General features: G+C 53.2%; 1 pseudogene; it reads left to right on the top strand.

The window, feature by feature from the left end:
• Positions 1-20,292, top strand: part of LOC130538828 (contactin-associated protein-like 4) — a 37,617-nt pseudogene extending 17,325 nt beyond the window's left edge.
• Positions 20,293-20,677: the final 385 nt, after the last annotated feature.

Here is a 20,677-nt window from a genome sequence, read left to right as displayed (position 1 = left end):
TGACTGTGAGCACCTTTGGAAAAGATGCAAATATCCGGCGTTCCGCACAACAAATCGATGCACGGCAGCCTTCTATTAATGTTTTCTGATGTTGTGGATGTAGGTAATAATAATCTGCCTCTGATCTGTGAGTAAAACAACATTTCAATAACCTCCAGATGGAGCCAACTGTTATTAGCTCACTCGTTGATGGTCGTCTGAAACGAGAAGGTTCCGGATGGTTCCGTTCCCGCAGCTGCCTGTCCCGTTTTGGATTCATGGGGACGAAATGAACTGAAATGGGTTTAAAAACAACTTCCCATCCAACACCCTCTTCCTTCCTCGGCGGCGTCTCTTGAACTGAAATCATCTGTTCTAGCAGTGCAAATAAAAGCCGAGACGCTTTGGAGTTATTCAGGAGCCCACAGCGAAAGGTCAAGTGCTCCATTCCTCTGACAAACACGCACGTGCAAACACAGCAGCGACTCCAGACCTTATCACATTTTACTGCCAGCTTGACATTTAATAAGCCAGCCTGGCTCTTAACCTCCCCCCCTCCCCCTGCAGGAGCCGGAGGCTGGTCTCCTCTCGCCTCCGACAGGTACCAGTGGCTGGAGGCCGACCTGGGCGAGCGGACCAAGGTCACGGCGGTGGCCACGCAGGGCCGCTACGGCAGCTCCGACTGGCTGACCTCCTACCTGCTGATGTTCAGCGACACGGGACACAACTGGAAACAGTACCGGCAGGAGGACAGTTTAGGGGTGAGTCCCTGCGGCACCTTTATTGTGAAATCCAGTCAGACGCTTGCTCGCGTAGGCGTAATCGCTGTCATTATCCCACTATTAAGGTGTTTTGTCATATTTGGAGACAGGACAGGCTAATTTTGCTTTAAAAAAAAAAAATGTTTAAATGGCGCCAAGAAGGAGATCAAAAAACAGTTTCATTGTCATTTTAACATGGAAACGTGTTGTTTTCCGTGTGAACTGTCTCGTCAGCTGCACATCAGCACTGCAGCATGAAGAATCGGCTGCTGCTGAAAGGAAAAATAAAGACGAGCCAGGTTGGCTTCGGATGGTGCTGGATTCCCGCGCTAGCAGCGGCGCAGCGGGGATGGGTGCGAGCGGGGACGATAATCACAGCCATCAGAAGCCTTTGACTCTTCATTAATAATGGATCAACCCCTGAGAGAGCTCTGCTGACTGTGCAGAGCTGTCTTAAAACGCTGCTGCAGAAGGATGCAGGGCTGCACGGACAGGCGGCGGCGGCGTGCAGCCAGGCGCCGAGCACTTAGAGCACACCTGGGGCGCCTTTAAGCACCGTCTCAATCTCACAGCTCTTTGATTAGATTTTATGGTGGTGAGGAGCAACAGAGGCAGAAGACCCGAAGAAGGTTACGGTCATATCGGGGATACGCAGAGTTAATTAGGCGTTTGAAGAAGGGAAAGCTCAGGAAGGAACAATTCAGGGCAGATTTTCTTCCTTCTTATTTGCTTGGGTCTCTGCATTTTATAGCCAGTTTAATCATGGACCTGCTCTTACCAGCCAGTCTGATTTGGTGGCATCTAGAGGTAAGAATGCGCACAGCAAGGGGGCGTAAGAGTGTCTCATTCTGAATCTCTGCTTTTATTTTTGCCCTTAAGGGACCATTATGGGGGGTAAATGAACACCAGTGGGGCCACAGGGCCCCAAGCACCTCCACTGTCTTTAGTTACCTCGATGATTGACGTAGACGTCTGGAGGCTCAGTGATTTCTCTGTCCTCTCAGTCTTTTCCAGGAAACAGTAACGCCGACAGCGTTGTCCAGTACAAGCTGCAGCAGCCGGTCGTAGCTCGCTTCCTCCGGCTCATTCCTCTGGGCTGGAACCCCAACGGGAGGATCGGACTTCGGCTGGAGGCGTACGGATGTCCTTACAGTGAGTCTTGGTCTTCACTCGCAGCCTTTTCACGCCACCTGATGGCGCCGCTCACGTTAGCATCATCCCAGACAGGATGGGGCAGCTCTGATGATGAGTCTGGGTGTAGCAGGAACAACACTTGTCATGTTAGCTTTGCCTCTCTCAATAACGACGGCAAACACGGATCAGGAACGTGGCAGATGAAACACGGTTCAGCCTAAAACCCCTGGATTTCTGTCGTGTCTCTCAGCGTCTGATGTGGCGAGTCTGGACGGCGGCAGCAGCCTGACGTACTCGCCGAGTCCCGCGTTGAAGCGCACCTTCAGAGATGTCGTCACCTTGAAGTTCAAGACGGTGAGGAATTCTGGGATGCTGCTGCACGCGGGAGGAGCAGGCGGCCTGGGCCTCAGCCTGGAGCTGGAGAGGGGGAAGCTACAGCTGCTGCTCAGACAAGGTAAAGAGAAGCCGCCCGGCGGATGCTTCAGCACATCTGCTTGTTATCTGTAAACAGCAGGATTATCTGCAAAAGGACGGCGGGAACGCCGCAGGTCCCAATCAAACATTCCTTCAGAAATAGCAGGATTAAGGAGCTTATGTTAGCATCCAAAACCAGGCGCTCAGCATGCTCCACTCACGCCAACCTGGATCCTCCAGAACAACAGAGCAATAACTCACCCGAGATCAGCAGATCCACCAGAAACACACATATTTTATCATCTTTCAAAGGTTTGTGTGGAAGGATTCATCTGCTGGGAATCGCGGGGAACTTGGCTTCATCTTTGTCCTGTTGCAGCGGTGATGGATGTTTCCTGTTCACTGCCGCACCTGTGTGTGTGTGTGTGTGTGTGTGTGTGTGTGTGTAGGTGTGTGTGTGCTGAATCATCACAGGGCTCCCATCATGAAACCCCATCTGCTGCTGAGTGCGTGTGTGTGTGTGTGTGTGTGGTGTCCTCTCACACTCCAGTTCTTTAGAAATAAGGAAGCAACATCATCGTTGTTGCCAGTTAAAGAAGTGTCGTAAAAACTCTGCTCTGTATTCACAGTTATGGAATATTTATTAGCTCATTACTCCGGAAATGAGTCGGGGTCAGTGGGTTTTGGGCTCAACCCAATTTGAAAATATCAAAAGTGACAGAAAAACAAGAGTTTGAGCGAGAACGTTGACGGAAGCGGCGGCAGATTTGCCTCCCTGGCAGCGTAAATCCGAGCGTGTCGTCGCGGAGCTCAAATATTTGCTTTGCAGAGTGTGTTTGCAGTGTGGTTATTGAGTTTGGAGCTGATGACTGTGGCCAGCGATGAACTCTGGCCCTTTAATCCCAGCGAGCCGCCACGATGCTGCTGCAGCAGGAGTTCCATCAGTTTTGAGGCTTTTCATCTGCATCCTGTTCTGGCTGATCTGCACACTCATTAGGAAGGAACTGCTTTTGTTGTTCTGAGAACGTCCTACTTTACAACCCCCCCCCCCCCCCCCCCCCCCCCCCCCACACACACACACACACACAGCGTTTGTTGCTCCGATAATAGTTTTTCCACATCGTAGAGCTTTATTGGTTCCTTCTGATCATCTGTCCAGCGTGTCTGGGGCCCTCTCTGGGTCTCTTTCCCACTCCTCTTCTCTGCCATCAAACGACCGGAGCGCCTGTGTTCCGTGGACATGCTGCATTATCGGTTCAACTTCCGAACTCTTTCCGGCTGGTTTTGGTTTTTTTTCCTGTCCCGGCTCCGACTGCAGTCAGCTCACAGGAAATGGGGTGAAATATCAAAAATACATTTGTCCGTGCTGTTCCAGACCGTTTGAAGTTGAAATCGTGCTCCCTAAAGAAAACCCACTGCATTTTTCATATTCCACTCTCTCCAGATGCTTCTCCCGGTTTCTCCGCAGCGGAAACGGATCCCATAATGTGCTCATCTTTATCTTCTCCGGAATGAGAAATGATCAAATATTTGGCTCCGGTTCTGGGCACACAGTGCTGAGGCAGCTGACCTCTGTGGGACACCGACGACTTCAAATATTCATCACAGCAGTGAAGCTTTTATCGGCCTGCTGACGTCACGCTCTCGCGTCCTCATTAGCCGCCGCGCCCTCCGGCTAACTTCCCTCTCCTCTTTGTCGTCGCAGGCCAGGCCTCCTCAGCGGAACCCCGGCGCCTCGCCTCCCTGGGCAGCCTGCTGGACGATCAGCACTGGCACCGTGTAGCGGTGGAGCGGCGCGGCGTGCACCTCAACGTGACGGTGGACAAACCACGGAGAAGCTCCGCGTGCCAGCGGAGTTCGGCCACTGGGACGTGCAGCAGGTGGAGTAAAACACGCGACGCTGGCGGGAAATTTCAAGCACTGTGGCTGAAACGAGGCCGTGTGCGTTTCGCCCACGCGCAGCTGAACGTCGGCGGGGGTCCGGGCCTCGGTCCGGAGACACCAGGGCGCTCCGGGAGGAACTTCCACGGCTGCCTGGAGAACCTGCTGTACAACGGCCACAGCCTGATCGACCTCGTCAAGCAGAAGAGTCGCCAGGTTGCCGTTACGGTGAGTCAGTGGCTGCTCCGAGGACAGGACCGAGACTGGTGATCCCGGAATGTGGCACCGTTTCTCTGTAAAAGTCCTCCTGGGTTTTCCAGCTCTGTTCCCGTTCAGTTGAGCCTTTTTTTTCCGTGTCTTTGTGATAACCTGGTGCAGATGCAACCTCAGGCCAATATCTTCCCTTTCATCTGGGGGATATTTTATTTCAAATGATGTCATTGATTATTCCGTGTGTCAGGCCTGAATTCCCGGCGCTGCTGTTGCTCCGCGTGCTTCCCTTGATGAATGAGACCAGGACGAGCAGCGCAGGCGTTGTTCGGACCCCTGATAACGTCTCCTTATCTTGGTCACCGAGACCTTGAGCTGTTTACATGCAGCAGTGGAAGTTTGCTGAGCTTCTCTGAAGGACCGAACTGCCCGATTGTGGCTTGATTGAGCAGAGAGGGAACGCAGCTCCGAGCATTAAAGGAGAAAAGGAGGATTTCAACCCAACCAAACCCAAAAATGACTGTCCATCATTTCTGCTGCTCAACAAAAGGCTGTTGGATGTCATCCTGCTCGTGGAGCTTTGTAGAGACCAGAATGATCGTTCCTGCGGAGACTGTAATAACTCCCGGCTGCAGCAGGACTTATTACCGCCACTAAACAATGGTCTGATGTCAGGACCCACTCTGGGCTCCCCATTACACTCCGGCTTTATCTCTGCTCCCTCCGAGCGCAGCGACTTTGGTTTACTGTCCTAATCTGATGGGGCGTTCTGCCCTCGCCATCCCTGAAGCGCCGCTGCCCTCCTGAAGGAGACTCGCTGATGAGATCATCCCGACAGAGGTCACATTGTCACGCCCCCGCAACAGATTAATATTCATGTTTTATGTTGTTTTATCCAGTAATCAGTTTTCCTGTCCCTCCTCATCTTCATCTAATTTGCATCTCTCTCTCTCTCTCTCTCTGTGTCTCTCTCCCTCAGGGCAATGTGACCTTCTCTTGTGACGAGCCGCTCTCCGTTGCCGTGACGTTCCCCGGCCCCCAGAGCTTCCTCCAGCTGCCGGGGGTGCCCGCGTCCTCATCGGGAAGCTTTTCGGTGGGGTTCCAGTTCAGGACGTGGAACAGGGCGGGGCTTCTGCTCACCTTTGCTCTGCCTCAGGAAGGGGGCGTGGTCTGGCTCTACCTGAGCGAGGCCAGACTGAGGCTGCAGATCCACAAAGCTGGGAGGGTTCTGCTGGAGCTCAGTGCAGGTGAGGATCGAAACAGCTGAACTCCTGCTGTGACAGAGAGAGGAGGAATTCAGCTCTCACGCCACTTTTCACCACTTTTGTGCCGCTGTGCCGCTCAGGTTGGGCTCTAAATGACGGCCAGTGGCATCAGGCGGAGCTGAAGAGCAGGCGAGGCCGCCTGAGCATCGTGGTGGATAAAGAGGAGAGGAGCAGCGCTCACGCCAGCCACTCACTTCCTGTCGCCATTGAAAGCAGCATCTTTTTTGGTGGTAAAAGAGGAAAACCTGTACACATTAGAGAGAAACAGCTCCTCCGAAGCTCAGATGAAGGCTCTGATGTGTCCATTCAGGTTGTCCCACTGAGGGAGACGTGCAGGGCTGCAGGAACCCCTTTCATGTCTTCCAGGGCTGCATGAGTCTGCTGACTCTGGACGACCAAAAGGTCAACCTGATCCTGGTCCAGCAGAAGCAGCTGGGGACCTACGGCAACCTGCAGCTCGACATGTGTGGAGTCATCGACAGGTGAGCCCCCAGCGGTGCTCAAAGGCACTTTCATTTCTGCCTCCAACTAGCAACTTTCTGGATTTTCCCAGACTCAAAGATGAATTATTAAAAGAATATCGGAGAGAGCGAGAAATGATTTTTCACCATTGTGCTGTCACAATAAATGAGAGAATAAATAATGAAGCAATTATAGCAATTATAAACAACCCTCCAGGGCACACACACTCACACACATACACACACACACACACACACACACACACACGCCCCAAAGACTCAATTCTGCATGTTGTTGCCAAATTAAAGAGATTTATTTACATGTTTATGTTTTCCTTCATCCATCACATTATTATTATTCTTCAGAACCTCACCCACACATGTACGCACACACACACACACACACACGGTTCATTCAACACACTATGTCTGCACTTGTGTGTTTTGTTAGGTCAGGAAACCCCAGATATCCATATTAAAACTCATGTTATAGTAAAAATGTGTGTTTGCAGACTGTTGTGAATCCTCTCTGTTTCCTGGGGTCAGAGGTCATCACAGCTCATCCCCGGCTCACAGACGGATGAGGCTCAAATTACGCTGCGGCCAGATTACAGCCTGCCGAGTCAGCGCTTTAATCTGAGCGGCGTTTTCTGTGAACTCATCTGTTTTCTCCTCGATGCTAAAGAGTCAGAGGGAGCGAGGCAGCAGCAAATAAAGCAAAATCAAACATATGAAACAAGAATCGCGTTGGAGGAGCATGTCGGTGCGTTGGTATTTAAATATAGGGGGATGTGTTTCATCTTTTTTTAATGGTTCCTGCTGCTCTTCAACAGCCGCCCACGCGCTGCCCTTCAGAATGTGACTTTTAGATGCTTTTACCCTCATTTCACACCGGAGAAAACCGGTTTTTAAATGGCCGCATAATGAAAACGCGCCTCTGCTCGCGCTCCTCCCTCAGCAGAGATCCAAATCATCCGGTTTTGTATCGCGCTGATAACGGCTGCTGGGAAATATATTTATAGGAAACAGGTCTCTGATGCTTTGTCGCGGTAAAAGTGAACTCTTTTGTTGGAGTCTTTGAAAGATTGTTGGCACGACCCGCGCTACCGTTTCCAAATGAGCTGCCATATAAAAGCCTTTTCCCACGTCTCCGAGCACACAGAGGATCCAACGATGCATCCGTCTCTTTCCAGGAGCGGAGAGACAACAGGAGGGGAAGCTGCGGCGGAGGAGGCGCGTCGAGGAATTACAACAAACCTTGAAAACTTTGACATGAACTTTGCTAACTTCCTGTCCCCCCCCCCCCCCCCAGGTGTTCCCCCAGTCCCTGCGAACACGGCGGCCGCTGCACTCAGTCCTGGACCGGCTTCCACTGCAACTGCTCCGACAGCGGCTACAGCGGCGCCACCTGCCACAGCTGTAAGTCACCTGTCCGTCAACGCCGACAGGCGTGGGGGCGGGGCTGGGGGAGGGGGTCTGGCATTAATGTGTGATTTTCCCTCAGTGGTGCTTCGTTTCTGAGGCTCTGGTTGCACAGGCACAAACACTCGAATGCACGCTGAGCTCATGTGAGTCACCTGTGCTCGATGGTAACACGCTGGCGGCCGAGGCGGCTCCTAAATTCCCCTCATTAGCCATTAGCCTTCAGATTGATTTAAGTGGATTTAAGCAGGATGGTAAAGCCGGAGCGTTTGCCTCCTCCTCCTGAGGGAACAGCGGGACGCCACTCGTCTCCAGAGTGCACGGCCAGCGTGGGCTGCTTCACCTGGCAACGCGCTGCAGAACAGTCGAGTCAAGTAGAGTCGAGATGAGGGGAGACGAGGCGAGCGGGCGCCAGGCGGCGGAAATGCAGCACTTTAGCGAGGTTAAGGGAAGTCATTCTGGACCAAATGTTAAGCTCAAGCTAGTGCCAGTTTTCGTCATGTGATCGTCATGTGATCGTCATGAGAAACCACCTGTCAGGTGATGTCCCGGTGCATTAAAGTGGACATTTATGGTGAAGAGCGAAAGATTTAGGAAAGAAAGAGGTAAAGTGGGATGAAGTGTGGAAAAGATGTCGGAGCTTCAGATTATGGAAATCGGCACGAGTTTATTCCTCCTAAACTAAAAATAACATCATTCCGATCTTTATGAAGTTTCAGAGAGCAAAGCCAGTTTTTGACACCATTTTTGTGTCCGCGTCAGTTTAAAAGAGGCAGGTTCTAAAACAAACAGCAGCTTCTCCTCTCCTTCAGATGAAGACGCCCTTTGGCTCCGGAGCCGAGGGAGCAGAAGATCCGCGGAGAATTGTGATGTTTGCGTGACGGACACGCTGGAGAACGAGGCAGAGGAAGAGTTGATGATCCATTTTTAATTCCTGTCCCCCCTCGCTGCAGCGCTCGTTTCAGTCCAGCTGGAAGCTTCTTTATTTCATAAGGCGCTCTTGGGGAGGGGGGGGCACGTCGTCCCCGTCCCGGTGATGAGTGATCCCGCTCTGAGAATTATCCGCGGAGTCACGCGTGTGTCCGGAATTCTGCCGCCTCTAATCTCGTCCCCCCCGCAGCTCCTCTCCTGTCTCTCTGATGTTGATTCCCGCCTGAGCTGATCTCGTTATTTCCCCTCCCAGCTGCGTACGAGCGCTCCTGCGAGGCGTACAAACACGCCGGCAGCACGTCGGGACACTTCTACATCGACGTGGACGGCAGCGGGCCGATCGGGCCGCAGCTGGTCTACTGCAACATGACAGGTGACGCACACGCAGAGCCGCCCCGCCGCGGCGCCGCGGGATTCACATTAGCATAATGGCAACGAGCGGCGCCGGCGTCACCGTTTCCCCTCGCCCCCGCCTGCATGTTTGATGTTTACAGCGTGTGTACAGCGTCCCCACAGGTCCGGTTTGAGCCTGATCCCAGTGTCGATCTGCAGAGGGGAACACGTGGATGGAGGTCCCGCACAACAACACGGAGCTCACCAGAGTACGAGCGGCTCCGGGCGCCAACCAGCGCTCCGTCTACTTTGACTACGCCGCGGGAGAGGAGCAGCTGGCGGCTGCTATCGGCCAATCAGAGCACTGCCAGCAGGAGCTGAGCTATCACTGCAGGAAGTCCCGCCTCCTCAACACTCCAGGTAACCAGAGGGGGCACCTGAGCGCCCGTGTTGGTAGACTGGCCAGTTACATTTTCCACTTGTGCGTTTCAGAGGGTTCTCCGTTCAGCTGGTGGGTCGGGGGTCCCGGTCCGGGTCGCGTGCAGACCTACTGGGGCGGAGCTCAGCCGGGCAGCCAGCAGTGCGCCTGCGGCCTGCAGGGCGACTGCGTGGACCCGCAGCACTACTGCAACTGCGACGCCGACCGTGCAGAGTGGTAGTCCACCCTTCTGCCTTCCCCTTATCCACAGTCGGGGGGGGTTAAGATTGAGATTGTGTCCCTGAGGGGAAGGTGGACGTTTGTCCCCCGACTCCATGGACCCGTCCTGCCTCTGCTTCCTTTCCTGCCGTCCGTCGTTGCCGGTTGTGCCGCAGCGACTATTTTTACACGCCGCCGCCGCTCTTTAATTTTTCATCACACTCACAAAAAGCCGCGCACGCACCTCCGTCCCAGCACTTCCACTCCTGGATTTATTTTTAAACCTGACTTTTCTGGGCACCGGAGCTGACGGGCTGGTTATCCGGCGTTTTTATAGCAGCGGCGCGGCGCTAACGTCGACGGGAGGCTCGTTGCCGCTCCCGTCTGACAGCTAAACAATGTTTACATCAACGGCCCTTTTCCACTCATCCGCTCCTCCCGTTTTATCTGCAGGGCTCAGGACTCGGGTCCCCTCGCCCATAAGGAGAGCCTCCCGGTCCGGTCTCTGCTGCTGGGTGACATCCAGAGGCCCGGCTCAGAGGCAGCTTACAGGGTGGGCCCGCTCCGTTGTCATGGAGATAGTAAGTCCAGCCGGCTGTCCAGTTGCCTGGTTACACACAATGATAGGAATCTTCCACCTTATGGCTTTTATCCCAGCAGCAGAGATCAAATTCTATTGTTCCTGTTCGGCATTCCCACCTGTGCAACCGTCCCTCCTTGACACCGACCGCGTTTCATCCTTTTCCCTCAGGAAACTTCTGGAACGCCGCGTTTTTCGACAGGGAGACGTCGTACCTGCACTTCCCCACCTTCCACGGGGAGCTGAGCGCAGACATCTCCTTCCTGTTCAAAACCACGGCCTCCTCCGGGGTCTTCCTGGAAAACCTGGGAATCAAGGACTTCATCCGGATCGAGCTGAGCTGTGAGTAGAGACCCGCTGACGGACGCTCATCTTCAGGTTGAGGCGCCTCTTTAAGCTTTTTCCGGACTATTTTCCGGTCGTCCTCGGGAGTATTTCGAAGGAAGCTGGGCTTCAAGGGGACCAGCGGTGGCGCCCTAACTGCCTCTCTCCTCAGGGAAATCGTTCACGCTGTGGTCCTTCCTGCCCTGAATACCGCCTCGCTGTTGCAGGTTTCCACCTTCGCTCCGAACCGCTGCGAGCTGGAGAACAATTTCCCAAAATTGACTTACTGCGGGTAGCTGAGATATTGTTTCATCTTGTTCCGCGCTCCTGTAGTAATACATCTTCTCCTTCCGCCTACAAAAGATGACGGATGATTGGGTGCTTCCCCTCCAGTCTTTTGTCGGCGCCGCAGCAGAACAGCAGCCCCGCTCGGCTCCGCGCCGCTCAGAAACGGGAAATAGAAACAATTTTACTTCCATTTTTCCTGCCTCTTTCGCCCTTTTGGGAATCTGGAGGTGCGATGGGAAGTGACAGAGGTTCAGGTTGAATTCCTGAAGACATTCCGGCACCCACTGAGTTATGGTCGTGTGTTTGGGGCCCAGAATAAAACCTTTAGACCCCCCCCCACACACACACACACACACATTCCCAGCTCATCCGTGATCGGGACAGAACATCTTCTGTTTATTATCCTGTGACAACTGTAGCTACGCTGCTGGTTGGGAGCTGTCTTGTTTTTGCCGTTAAGAGGTAATTAGACCACGTTCCTGGTGAACTTCCTCCTCCCGGCTCGTTTGGTGGAACCAGGTCCAGTTAAAGCTGCTGTTTACAGAAAAGGCCTCAGATGAGCAGTAAAATCTGGGAAGAAACACACTCATGCTAACAACAACGTTCTCCCAGTTAGCGCCCGCCGTCACGGCTACATTTGAACGCTCGCTAACATCTTTTGTATCTTCTGTGCCTGAGAGTTTATTCATTTGAGACTGTTTAAATTTCGCTGAAGAAGATGAAACTTTTTTCCGCCCAAATCACCGGGAGACATTTTCTCCTTCACTTCCTCTAAACATGTTTGTGCGTCACCTCTGTCCTCCTTCCCTCCGATTTTCCAGCCTCCTCTCAGGTGCTTTTCTCCTTCGACGTGGGCAACGGGCCTCTGGAGGTCCGCGTGGACTCCAGCGTCCCGCTCAACGACAACCGGTGGCACCGAGTCCGGGCCGAGCGGAACATCAAGGAGGCGTCGCTTCAGCTGGACGACCTCCCCGCCGCCACGCAGGAAGCTCCGGCCGAGGGACACTTCCACCTGCAGCTCAACAGCCAGCTGTTCATAGGTCCGTTTCAGTCAAACTCAGCCGATGTTGTGATCAGGATTTAAATCCTCTTTCATTCCTGGATATCTGCACATGTGTGAGGATCCCTCAGGGCGCTGCGCTGCCTCTGGTTAGCATGAAAACGCTGAGTCGTTGGTTTCTGACCGTCGAACAACAGTCACGTGCAGCCGGGAGCAACCGTCCATCACGGATGGTCTTTAATGTCCAAGTGGAAGCGACGCGATCCCCATTTAATCTCCTCCCTCGGTCCCATTCTGGAGCGGTGGGGTTAAAGAGGCGCCGCTAAAGGTCAAGTGCTGCACCGTCCCTGAGGTTTCCTCTGCAAACGTTGTTTACATCCACTCAAAATAGCAGCAAAATAATCTGGAGGGAGGCGAAAGCGGCAAATATTGACCGGGTTTGGCTGAAAACAGCAGCAGCGGCGTTTATTGATCGGCTGGATTTGCTCAGACAAAAATCGGCGCCAAGGTCAGAGTTTACCTGCGATTCATCACTAGCTAACTGGGAAAAGAGCAGCGGAATTGGAACCGTCTGCACATCCGAGAGGCAGCTGCGCTTTTTTTTTTTTAATTATTATTTTTTAACCCGTTTCTGCTCCAGAACTTTGACCGTAAAACAGTGACTCGGCAGAAATCTCAGGTTGCGTCGGACCTTCAGCCGAGGCCGTGATCCCCATCCAGCCAGTTGTGGTGGAACAATGCAAACGTTTGCTAATCCGCGCAGTCATTCCCGACACATTATTACTTCTATTCATGGCAGCTACACAGATTTACGAGACACTATAAAATATTCATCCACAGCAAATCCGTCTTCTGTTTTCATATTTACTCAACCAGCCAACCTTAAATAATTGTTGCTAATGCGACGCCGCACAGCAGCGAACGCCGTTAGCGGCCCAGTTTAGCGGCCCCAGTATGAAGAGCAGATTTCTCTCATGTTCTCCTTCATTATTGCCGATATTTATGAAATTCCACGCGCAGCAGCGTCAGCCTGCTGGAGACAGATAAGCTGCCGACTCTCCGGCCCGCCTGGCGCGCTGAGATATTCGGGTGTTGCGAGGGCATCAGGAAACACAATCTTTGTGTTTAGTTCTGCAGAGCGTCTCTCAGCGGATTCCGCAGCATTCAGCCGTGGTTCCTGCAGACGTTTTCAGATTAGCTTTCATTTGTTGTCCCGGCGACGCTTCAGCTGAAGCACAGGGGGCGCTCTGCTGCACTCTGGAGCGTCTGACTACAATGAAGCCTTTTGGAAACGTTGTACCTCAGCGGCGTCTTTGCTGTTTAACATTCAAACGTCTGGCTGTGCTGCTGGATGAGGTCCCGCGCTTCTGTTTTGGATTCCTTCTGTGGTTCTGGACCGTTCACCTCCGCCTCCTCACTGAGTTCCTGTAAAAGGACATCAGGCCGTCTGTGACGGTACCAGTGTTTGGACTCCTGCAGCAGTGTCCAGTGGGTTTGTGCTGCTGCTGTAGCTGCTGCTGCTGCTGCTGCTACTGATGCTGTAGCTGCTACTACTGATGCTGTAGCTGCTGCTGTAGCTGCTGCTGCTACTGATGCTACTACTGATGCTGTAGCTGCTGCTCTGCTGCTACTGATGCTACTACTGATGCTGTAGCTGCTACTACTGATGCTGTAGCTGCTACTACTGATGCCGTAGCTGCTGCTGTAGCTGCTACTACTGATGCTGTAGCTGCTGCTGTAGCTGCTACTACTGATGCTGTAGCTGCTGCTGCTGCTGCTAATGCTGCTGCTACTACTGATGCTGTAGCTGCTGCTGCTACTGATGCTGCTGCTGCTAATGCTGCTGCTACTACTGATGCTGCTGCTGCTGCTACTGCTGCTGCTGCTGCTGCTGCTCACCACGAGTCTCAGCGTTGATGAGCTGCTATGAAGGAGCTGAGCTGTCTGAGGATCCAACGTGCAGCGGCGCTCCGTTAGGTGCCGAGGGTGTCGGGAAGAGGAGGCCGGTTGACGTCAACGTGCTTCTGTTGCCGTCTTGATTGCGACCTGCGTGTTTTCAGGAGGCACCGCGTCCAGGCAGAAGGGCTTCCGGGGCTGCATCCGCTCGCTGCAGCTGAACGGGGTCACGCTGGACCTGGAGGAGAGGGCGAGCATCACACCGGGGGTCCAACCCGGCTGCCCGGGTCACTGCAGCAGCTACGGCTCCTTCTGCCAGAACCACGGCGGCGCTGCGTGGAGCGAGTCAACGGCTTCCACTGCGACTGCGGGCTCTCGGCGCACGCCGGCGTCTTCTGCCACACAGGTATCAGAGCTCTTTAGAGCCTTCAGGGTTCTTTTCTTGCTGCAGCTGCTGGTCTGTCGGCGCCTCTCCATCCTTCACTCCGTATTCAAGCTAATGGATTCGACCCGAGATGAAGGTTTTGGCTCTTTAAAAGGGGGAAAGTGGATGAAGAACATCCTGAGCTTCTTGTTGCAAAGTTCTGCAGCTGCACGTGCACGTGCACATGCAGCGTTAAGACTTCCTAGCATGCTATTAACACGTTCCAACTCCTCTGAACCTTTTAACGCACTAAACACTCGTCAGCGGGCACTTAGCTACCACATCAAAGGCTGCCGTGCTAATCGTGCCTGTTTGATGTTGCGGGGCCTCTTTGCGTCCTTCCTTTGATCTTGCATTCATTGCACTCTTAATGCGTCTGTGTTCCTCACTGAGACGACTCTCTGCCCTCTTAAATCAGGGCCGCCGCGTCCGTATCAGCATACGGGGAAGCGACGGCGAGCGTGACAATGCTAATTCACCTCCCTCTGCAGGGGGGCATCAGAGAGCAGTTCATCCTGGAGAACATTCCGCAGCATTCCCTATCCTCCCGGCTGTGTAGCTGCTGTGGGAATCTCGAATTGAGCTGCACAACCTCCGACAATTCATTATGAATCTCCGAGTGCAGAGTGTGAATATGTGAATTTCGCTCTGCCGGGAAGAGAATTACTCACTTCCTGCTTATATTGACGGATTATTTAGCTTTAGGGCCAAACAAGAGGGATGGCTCAAATTGAAACAAATGGCATTTGTGCAAGGCGCAAAAGTCGATGCGTTCCGCCTCAAAGAAATCTATAAATAAGACCAGTAAAGCAATAAAGTGTGTGTGTGTGTGTGTGTGTGTGTGTGGGGGGGGGGGGGGGGGGGGTGCTCTGCAGCTTTGGCCCAAATTACAACAGCATTTTAATCCTGCTGAGTTTCTGTTTGTGCTCTGCAGATTTTCCTTCAGCCCTGAATTTAGTAGCTTTTTGAACAGGCAACAGTAGTTTGTGCGTCTTTTCTGACATTTCGCCAGATGTTCAACAGGCTAAAGGTCCAAAATGAGATTTCACTTGGCTTAAACTTCAGCCAATCACTGCTGAGTCTCCCTCCCAAGTCTGTCTCGCCATGGTAACGGCCCCGTCTCGCTCTGACTCCTGATATTTGTGCTCCATCTCGTGACCTTTGACCTGTTCTCGGCCTCCAGAGGTTTCAGCCAGCTTCAAGCCGGCGACGTCCGTCAGCTACACCTTCAAAGAGCCGTACGAGCAGGTCAGGAACAGCAGCGCCGTTCCGTCCTCCATCTACACCGACGTGACGCTGAGAGGAGAGAACGTGACCCTGAGCTTCAGGACGTTCCAGAGTCCAGCCGTGCTCTTCTACGTCAGCTCGTACCACAGAGAGTTCCTCGCCGTGCTCATCAACAAACACGGTGAGGAAGAGGAGAACTTCTCACTCAGGCCTGGTGGACGTCTTTAGAGGCCGCTATTGAAACGCTCAAGTTCCTGCTAAAACCTGGCATTTAAGAAGTTTATTTGGAATTATTAAGTTGGGAATTCGACTTTTAAGAGCAGGAGGAAGCATTTTGAATTCCGAAGCGCACCTGCAGCACTCAGGAGCCCAGTAAAAGTGGCACATCGTGGCTGGATTAGCTGTAAATGGATTCTTTTCTGCTGGTAATGAGTCAGAACGCTGATGGACAGCGGGACGTTGAGGCTTTCATTGTGGCGTGGAGCCGTCAAGTAAAAGCACTTATGCTGCTGTGTCCAATTAAATCTTGAGAGCTGTTTTTCCCCCTTTCATTAATGTTTCTCCGCTTCTTTCCGCTGCTCAGACAGAAACAAGTCGTCTGCCACCAGAGGGCTGTTATTTAAGAACACACATACATTTATTTAAACAAAAAAGAAATTTACCAAAGATGTTGGTCTTGGTAAAAGTAGCTTTGAAATCAAAAGGACATGAATGAGACGTCAGGTTCTGCTGTGATTAACTGCAGCTCTGAGGGACAACATGTGATTCCGATCTTTAAAGGTTAGATTTGACGGCTTTCATGAAATCTGCACTTAAACCACTCCTTATTAGCAAAATTAATTAGATCTGGAGATGTGTTATTGATAAGGAATCAGGCCCTAATCCTCCTAATATGGAGCGCTTTAGCGCTTCCGATAACATCGCCGAACCAGCCGCAGGAGAGATGAGCGGAGGCGGACATCAAAAGGAAAGTTTAAACTGGGGAAAATGTGTGTTTCTGTGTCTAAAGATAAGCTGGAGGTGAGATACAAGCTGGACACCAGCAGAGACGCCGAGGTGATGAGGAGCCGGGCGAGACACCTGGCTAACGGACAGCTGCACAGCGTTAGCATCAGGAGGCTGTCGGAGTCTGTGTCTGTGCAGGTGACACACACACACACACACACACACACACACCACACACACACACACAGACTGGAAGCTTGCACCGGAAAACTTCTCCCGTGTTGTGATTGGCTGCAGAGTTTGTGCAGATCTGCATCTAAACTCTGGTTCTGATCCAGTAGCGCGACAGCAGGGAAGGCTGCCAGCACCAGTGAGGTTTGATTGACAGCTCGGGCCCTGGCAGCGAGATCTGTCAGGGTTCTGCTGCCAGCCGACGGCTCCGGCCACAAAGCCGCGGGGAAAACAGGATTTCGGGGAGTTGCGACCAAAAAAATGCAAACGAGGCGAATCACCGAAACGAGCCTGTGGAGCAAGTTCTAGCAGGAGCAGAGAGGCCTGTTCAAACAGAACATTTCCATTCCTCTGTTTCTCTTTCTCCTTCTCGGAGGATGTTGATGACCGGTTTATCGCAAAGTTTAAATAATTATTAGAAACGGTTGGATTTGGACGCAGAGAGCGCGGAATTTTTCAGATGGCAGCGTTAAAAATAGCCTTGGACACCAAAGTTCGGGTCACACGGTGGCTCCCTTCAAAAGTCTAAAAGTCGGATTAAATTTCTTGTCTGAAACGAGTCTTTGTCTTCCGCAGCCTTGTCACGAAGCTCAGAGCGTCGTCTGCGTATCTGCGTCGGCGGGTTTGTCTTATCGCGTTAATAACGGACGATACACGAGCTTAACGTCACGTAACCGGATGCCAGTGTGGCGGTCACCTCGCCCCTGAAGGCGACCTCGGCCCTGAAGGCGACCTCGGCCCTGAAGGCGACCTCGCCCCTGAAGGCGACCTCGCCCCTGAAGGCGACCTCGGCCCTGAAGGCGACCTCGGCCCTGAAGGCGACCTCGCTCCTGAAGGCGACCTCGCCCCTGAAGGCGACCTCGGCCCTGAAGGCGACCTCGCTCCTGAAGGCGACCTCGGCCCTGAAGGCGACCTCGCCCCTGAAGGCGACCTCGGCCCTGAAGGCGACCTCGGCCCTGAAGGCGACCTCGCCCCTGAAGGCGACCTCGCCCCTAAAGGCGACCTCGCTCCTGAAGGCGACCTCGCTCCTGAAGGCGACCTCGGCCCTGAAGGCGACCTCGCCCCTGAAGGCGACCTCGCCCCTGAAGGCGACCTGGCTCCTGAAGGCGACCTCGCCCCTGAAGGCGACCTCGCTCCACACGGGCGCGTCTTCCTGTTTTCCCTGCGCCGCCGGGCTCCGGTGAAAAATGAGCGTTCCATTTCGCCGTCGCCTTGAATCATTCGATCATTTGCAGCAACTCAGGGCGCCGACTCGCCGTTCGGTGATGGCCGGCGTGCTCTCGCGTGTGGACCGGATAATGTGCTCTCCTCCGAGCTCACGTCCACCGGAAAAATGAGGCACTTACGCCTGAATTGACTCTGGGCTACTTACAGACCTGGTTTTGTTGCTCTACTTTTCCGGCTGTTGCGGGAGGGACGCTCCCCGTTTGAGAGAATGCTCCTTTAATAGGGTTTACCGGCTAATGCATTCCAATTCTCAGCTAGTTAGCATGAGGAAGGCTAAGCTACATTGCTTGAAAAGGTGTAGTTTAGCTTCGAGGAAAGGACGCAATCATAAAGGAGTCTCGGTACGGACGGGATCGCCAACGCCGCACATTTACCCTCCGAACAATCGTCTGGGTTGTTTCAGATCGACCAGAACCCCAGAGAGGACTTCAACCTGACGTCTGATGGGGAATTTAACGCCATAAAGTCCCTGGTTTTAGGAAAAGTCCACGGTGAGTATGAGCAGCGCGAGCAGCTTTTGTGTTGGGGGCGGAGCTCCAACATAAGAGGACCCTGGTGATGTCATAGAAACCCGGTTAAAGGTCGGACGCCGAGGCAGCCGTTTGCCCGTAGACCTTCCTGCTGTCTTCTACCCCCACAGATGCTCCGCCTCTCTCATCTGGCTGTTGTTCTGTGTCCCTCTTCAGGGTCTGATGACTTGGACCCAGACCTGCTCCGGCTGGGCTCTCTGGGTTTTGCCGGCTGCCTCTCGGTGGTCCGCTTTAACTCCATCAGCCCTCTGAAAGCGGCGCTGCTCCACCCGGACACCAGCCCCGTCACCATCACCGGACCTCTGCTCCGGTCCGGCTGCGGCTCGGCTTCAGCCAACCCGTCCGCCACAGAGGACACCCACCTGCTGACAGGTAGGAGGCGGTCCACAGAAGCTCCCCTCAGCTAAACGTGGTGTAGCTTAGCATGCATGTGCTAACCTTGTCCGCTCTCATGCAGAATGGACACAAATGTCTCTAAAGCTGTTTCCTGTTTCCCCCTGTGGAGCATGTTTTGGACTTTAATCTTCCTCCCTTCTGCACCTCTCCTCCTTTCTCTCCGCTGTAGACCAGTCCGGTTCAGCGGGTTCAGGTCAGCCTTTAGTCAATGCCATCAGGACCGACTCGGCTCTGATTGGAGGTACTGGAACCCCCCTCCCCGTTGATCTGCTGGAGGAGCTCCTCTTGAGCCTTATCTCAGCTCGGACCCGTTTCCGCGCTGTGACATTTGCAGAATCTGGCCGATCGTATGAGCCGAGGTGATAAATGTGGTCTCAGACTGACCCAGGACGCTTTGTGAAGTCTGAAAAGGTTAAATGGAAACGGCGTCGGCGTAAACAGACACCGAGCGCCCGTAAAAACCGATGAGTCCATCGGAAACTCATTTAAAACTTTAATTTAATCTGCTGAGCAACAGAGTGGAGGCTTGTAAAAGTTCAATCTGAGACGGTGAAGACAGATAAGGTGAGTCTGAGAAGCCATTTCAGGTTGTCCATTAAAGCAGCCCGACTGTGTCCCCTAATTAAACCTTTACAGGACCAGCTCGCTAATTCCAACCTTTGCCGCCAACCTCTTCATCGCGCGTTTGAATTGAGTTTGGAGTCTAAATTAAATGAAAGCAGTGAAAATGGAGCCGAGGATCCAGCTGAGAGAGGCGAAAATGGTTTTAGAGGCTTTGTGTGGAAGTGAATTAAACCTGGACCTTCTCTGCCCTGCAGGCGTCATCGCCGTGGCGATCTTCCTGATGGTGGCGGGCCTGGCGATAGCTGGCAGGTTCCTCTACAGGAGAAAAGAGACCTACCGGAACCAGGAAGTGAAAGGGGTCAAACAGGAAGACGGGCCGGATTTCCCCTTCAGCAGCCAGGCCGAGTCCCAGGACGCCTCCGAGGAAAACCCGAAGGAGTATTTTATATAAGCGACACGCGCCGACTCGGTTAGCGGTGGGGTTCCTGAGCAGAAGGTGGAGGCAGACGACTTCCTGTCACGCCTCAGGACCTCAGGCTCAGAGCCGCGGCTGACAGGAAGTGGCTCCATGAAAACCGAAGGTGTCCGAGGCGGGGTGGTGCCGCTCCACACCGTCTCACCGACTGAACACCGACAGGGCCGGACCCGGGGGGGTGGGGGGGGGACTTTGTACAGACCTGTAAATGTTTCACCGTCTTTGTATCGAGCGTCACTTTGTCATACTGAAAAATGTTGAAAATGTTGCAAATAGTATTTTTCAGTGGGTGGCTATAATATTGATGTGCGCCCCCTGGTGGGCAGATTTCTCCGTCACTTAAGTATTTGTACTATAAAACGGGGTAAACGATCGAGTTTCTCAATAATATATATATATATATATATATGCAAACTGAATGGATTTAAAGAGACGGCCGAGTGGGGAGTGGGACACGACCGCAGCGCCGGTCACTTTAGACCATTTTCAGTTTCAAATGTCGGGTTCTTAGTTTGTAAAAGACAAAATTGAGTTTCCCTTTTCTCATTTTTAGCCTGAAAAGTCAGAGAAATCTCTTTCGAGCAGCACAGTTGACCGTGTTAGCGATGCTAGCAGCCACCCGCCGCCGCCGCCGCCGCCGCCTGTCGCCGTGAGACAGGAAGATCCACGGGAATGGGTCCAAAATGCTTTTTACTGATCTTAAACAGGGACGATGTTGACGACACAGGTGGGAGTTTAGCGACCGTGAACCGCTGCCTCTGCTGGACACCCTGAAGGACGCAGGACAGCCCACCACCGGTCCCAACCACCCAGACTCAAGAGCAGCGGCGCACGGGCACGTGCACGTGCACACCCATAAGCAGCCGGGGTCATTGGCTCCGGCTGGTCTGAGACTCCTGATGTAACGTAAACGTAACGATGTGATTGGTTGATAACTATGATGTCAGTGAGTGTGTGTGACCTGCCATAGAGACTCCCCTACCCCACCCCCAACCCCCCACCCCCATGCTGTTGGGCTACAGGATAAATAATTGTAATAAAATGTTTTTGAAGAGTGACGTTGACGAGTACTGGAGTCATTTCACGGTTGTGGGCGACGCATTAGCTTCCGTCCGTTAGCGGTTTATCACCTCTCCAGATGTT

Source organism: Takifugu flavidus, chromosome 15, assembly GCF_003711565.1.
Source record: "Takifugu flavidus isolate HTHZ2018 chromosome 15, ASM371156v2, whole genome shotgun sequence".
Lineage (NCBI taxonomy): Eukaryota > Metazoa > Chordata > Actinopteri > Tetraodontiformes > Tetraodontidae > Takifugu > Takifugu flavidus.
The sequence above is the reverse complement of the archived record's forward strand: the minus strand, read 5'-3'. Positions and strand labels throughout refer to the sequence as shown.